We start from the raw sequence: 5,000 nt of genomic DNA, 5'->3' as shown, positions 1-5,000 counted from the left end.
ATGTGCCCGCAACAAGGGCCAACGTGAGCCGATGGTGGTCGAGGCAACCGCCCGCACCAGCTCGAGGCATGTGCCCACACCAAGGCCCGGCATGTATCGATGGTGTTCGACGTAGGGGCAATCTTCTGCTGATGGTGGTCGAGGCAAGAGCCCGCACCAAGGGCCAGCGTGTGCCCATGGTGCTCGAGGCAACCGTCCGCACCAGGGCCCAGCGTGTGCCGATGGTGGTCGAGGCAACCGCCCGCACCAGGGCCCAGCGTGTGCCGATGGTGCTCGAGGCAACCGCCCGCACCAAGGGCCGGCTTGTGCCGATGGTGGTCGAGGCAACCGCCAGCACCAGGGCCCAGCGTGTGCCGATGGTGGTCGAGGCAACCGCCCGCACCAGGGCCCAGCGTGTGCCGATGGTGGTCGAGGCAAGCGCCCGCACCAGGGCCCAGCGTGTGCCGATGGTGGTCGAGGCAAGCGCCCTCACCAAGGCCGAGCGTGTGCCGATGGTGGTCGAGGCAACCGCCCGCACCAGGGCCCAGCGTGTGCCGATGGTGGTCGAGGCAAGCGCCCGCACCAAGGCCGAGCGTGTGCCGATGGTGGTCGAGGCAAGCGCCCGCACCAGGGCCCAGCGTGTGCCGATGGTGGTCGAGGCAAGCGCCCTCACCAAGGCCGAGCGTGTGCCGATGGTGGTCGAGGCAACCGGCCGCACCAAGGGCCGGCGTGTGCCGATGGTGTTCGAGGCAACCGCCCGCACCAGGGCCCAGCGTGTGCCGATGGTGGTCGAGCCAGGAGCCCGCACCAAGGGCCGGCTTGTGCCGATGCTGTTCGGGGCAACCGCCCGCACCAGGGCCCAGCGTGTGCCGATGGTGCTGGGGGCAAGCGCCCGCCCCAGGGCCCAGCGTGTGCCGATGGTTATCGGGGCAACCGGCCGCACCAGGGCCCAGGGTCTACCGATGGTGCTCGAGGCAACCGCCCGCACCAAGGCTCAGCATGTGCCGATTGTGATCGAGGCAACAACCCACACCAGGGCCCAGCTTGTGCCGATGGCGGTCGAGGCAAGTGCCCGTACCGAAGGGCAGCCTATGCCGATGATGGTCGATGCATGTGCCATCACCATGCGTCATCATGTGCCATTGATGGTCGAGGCCTTGGCCGAAGTTCGATTTTGAGCCACGGTGCCCATGCTTGGCTCCAGCATGTGCTGGTGCCGCATTTTTTTCACTCGGGACAGCATCGCCGGAGCATCGCCGGAGCATCGCCGGAGTACCGCCGGAGTACCGCCGGAGAACCTGACCGGCGGCATTGGGGTTCCGGCGATTGGGAGGGGGGCCGGGGGGGTGTGCGCACATGATGTGCGATTGGTGCTGGTACTTGGCCTTGTGTTGGCCCCCTATCCCTCATCAAACCTCTGAGAATTCACACCCCCTTAAAGAGCATTTGAGATTTTACAGGTTTGCTACCAGTAGCCGTTAAAGTGTCTGAAATGGGGACACTTTTTTCAAACGGTCACAAAATCTTCTCTACTTCGAGTTTTTAGCTGAATTTTTTTGTGCATGCCAACAAAAATAGAAGGATCATGCCTACAAAATTTGGGGCCAAAAATCCTTATAAAAAAATTTTAAAAAATCCCGAACCGCAAAAAGTTTCGAAAATCGTGAAAAATAGAAAACGAGTCATCTTCCAACGAAACTTCACGTGAAGGCTTAGGGGACCATTGTATGAATTTACAAGCCATAAAAATGGCATTGGCACGGCAGAAATTTGAAGATGTGCCTAAACCCACCAGGGCCCAGCGTGTGCCGATGGTGCTCGAGGCAACCGCCCGCACCAGGGCCCAGCGTGTGCCGATGGTGCTCGAGGCAAGCGCCCGCACCAGGGCCCAGCGTGTGCCGATGGTGGTCGAGGCAACCGCCCGCACCAGGGCCGATAGTGTGCCGATGGTGCTCGAGGCAACCTGTCGCACCAGGGCCCAGCGTGTGCCGATGGTGATCGAGGCAACCTGCCGCACCAGGGCCCAGCGTGTGCCGATGGTGGTCGAGGCAAGCGCCCGCACCAGCGCCCAGCGTGTGCCGATGGTGCTCGAGGCAACCGACCGCACCAGCGCCCAGCGTGTGCCGATGGTGCTCGAGGCAACCTGCCGCACCAGGGCCCAGCGTGTGCCGATGGTGCTCGAGGCAAGCGCCCGCACCAGGGCCCAGCGTGTGCCGATGGTGGTCGAGGCAAGCGCCCGCACCAGGGCCCAGCGTGTGCCGATGGTGGTCGAGGCAACCGCCCGCACCAGGGCCCAGCGTGTGCCGATGGTGCTCGAGGCAACCTGCCGCACCAGGGCCGAGCGTGTGCCGATGGTGGTCGAGGCAAGCGCCCGCACCAGGGCCCAGCGTGTGCCGATGGTGGTCGAGGCAACCTGCCGCACCAGGGCCCAGCGTGTGCCGATGGTGCTCGAGGCAACCGACCGCACCAGGGCCGAGCGTGTGCCGATGGTGCTCGAGGCAAGCGCCCGCACCAGGGCCCAGCGTGTGCCGATGGTGCTCGAGGCAACCGACCGCACCAGGGCCGAGCGTGTGCCGATGGTGGTCGAGGCAAGCGCCCGCACCAGGGCCCAGCGTGTGCCGATGGTGGTCGAGGCAACCGACCGCACCAGGGCCCAGCGTGTGCCGATGGTGCTCGAGGCAAGCGCCCGCACCAGGGCCCAGCGTGTGCCGATGGTGCTCGAGGCAACCTGCCGCACCAGGGCCCAGCGTGTGCCGATGGTGCTCGAGGCAACCTGCCGCACCAGGGCCCAGCGTGTGCCGATGGTGGTCGAGGCAAGCGCCCGCACCAGGGCCCAGCGTGTGCCGATGGTGGTCGAGGCAACCGCCCGCACCAGGGCCCAGCGTGTGCCGATGGTGGTCGAGGCAACCTGCCGCACCAGGGCCCAGCGTGTGCCGATGGTGCTCGAGGCAACCGACCGCACCAGGGCCCAGCGTGTGCCGATGGTGGTCGAGGCAAGCGCCCGCACCAGGGCCCAGCGTGTGCCGATGGTGGTCGAGGCTGCCGATGGTGGTCGAGGCAACCTGCCGCACCAGGGCCCAACGTGTGCCGATGGTGCTCGAGGCAACCGACCGCACCAGGGCCGAGCGTGTGCCGATGGTGCTCGAGGCAAGCTGCCGCACCAGGGCCCAGCGTGTGCCGATGGTGGTCGAGGCAAGCGCCCGCACCAGGGCCCAGCGTGTGCCGATGGTGATCGAGGCAACCGACCGCACCAGGGCCCAACGTGTGCCGATGGTGCTCGAGGCAACCTGCCGCACCAGGGCCCAGCGTGTGCCGATGGTGCTCGAGGCAACCTGCCGCACCAGGGCCCAGCGTGTGCCGATGGTGGTCGAGGCAAGCGCCCGCACCAGGGCCCAGCGTGTGCCGATGGTGGTCGAGGCAACCGACCGCACCAGGGCCCAGCGTGTGCCGATGGTGCTCGAGGCAACCTGCCGCACCAGGGCCCAGCGTGTGCCGATGGTGGTCGAGGCAAGCGCCCGCACCAGGGCCCAGCGTGTGCCGATGGTGGTCGAGGCAAGCGCCCGCACCAGGGCCCAGCGTGTGCCGATGGTGGTCGAGGCAACCGCCCGCACCAGGGCCCAGCGTGTGCCGATGGTGGTCGAGGCAACCTGCCGCACCAGGGCCCAGCGTGTGCCGATGGTGCTCGAGGCAACCGACCGCACCAGGGCGGAGCGTGTGCCGATGGTGGTCGAGGCAAGCGCCCGCACCAGGGCCCAGCGTGTGCCGATGGTGGTCGAGGCTGCCGATGGTGGTCGAGGCAACCTGGCGCACCAGGGCCCAGCGTGTGCCGATGGTGCTCGAGGCAACCGACCGCACCAGGGCCGAGCGTGTGCCGATGGTGCTCGAGGCAAGCTGCCGCACCAGGGCCCAGCGTGTGCCGATGGTGGTCGAGGCAACCGCCCGCACCAGGGCCCAGCGTGTGCCGATGGTGATCGAGGCAACCGACCGCACCAGGGCCCAGCGTGTGCCGATGGTGCTCGAGGCAACCTGCCGCACCAGGGCCCAGCGTGTGCCGATGGTGGTCGAGGCAAGCGCCCGCACCAGGGCCCAGCGTATGCCGATGGTGCTCGAGGCAACCGACCGCACCAGGGCCCAGCGTGTGCCGATGGTGCTCGAGGCAACCTGCCGCACCAGGGCCCAGCGTGTGCCGATGGTGGTCGAGGCAAGCGCCCGCACCAGGGCCCAGCGTGTGCCGATGGTGGTCGAGGCAAGCGCCCGCACCAGGGCCCAGCGTGTGCCGATGGTGCTCGAGGCAACCGACCGCACCAGGGCCGAGCGTGTGCCGATGGTGGTCGAGGCAAGCGCCCGCACCAGGGCCCAGCGTGTGCCGATGGTGGTCGAGGTAACCTGCCGCACTAGGGCCCAGCGTGTGCCGATGGTGCTCGAGGCAACCGACCGCACCAGGGCCGAGCGTGTGCCGATGGTGGTCGAGGCAAGCGCCCGCACCAGGGCCCAGCTTTTGCCGATGGTGATCGAGGCAACCGGCCGCTCCAGGGCCCAGCGTGTGCCGATGGTTATCGGGGCAACCGGCCGCACCAGGGCCCAGGGTCTGCGGATGGTGCTCGAGGCAACCGCCCGCACCAAGGCTCAGCATGTGCCGCTGGTGATCGAGGCAACAACCCACACCAGGGCCCAGCTTGTGCCGATGGCGGTCGAGGCAAGTGCCCGTACCGAAGGGCAGCCTATGCCGATGATGGTCGATGCATGTGCCATCACCATGCGTCATCATGTGCCATTGATGGTCGAGGCCTTGGCCGAAGTTCGATTTTGAGCCACGGTGCCCATGCTTGGCTCCAGCATGTGCTGGTGCCGCATTTTTTTCACTCGGGACAGCATCGCCGGAGCATCGCCGGAGCATCGCCGGAGTACCGCCGGAGAACCTGACCGGCGGCATTGGGGTTCCGGCGATTGGGAGGGGGGCCGGGGGGGTGTGCGCACATGACGTGCGATGGGTGCTGGTGCTTGGCCCTTGTGTTGGCCCC

Source organism: Durio zibethinus, unplaced genomic scaffold (genome assembly GCF_047325235.1).
Source record: "Durio zibethinus cultivar Kanyao isolate XHJ-2024 unplaced genomic scaffold, ASM4732523v1 HiC_scaffold_3, whole genome shotgun sequence".
NCBI lineage: Eukaryota > Viridiplantae > Streptophyta > Magnoliopsida > Malvales > Malvaceae > Durio > Durio zibethinus.
This window is presented reverse-complemented; position numbering follows the sequence as displayed.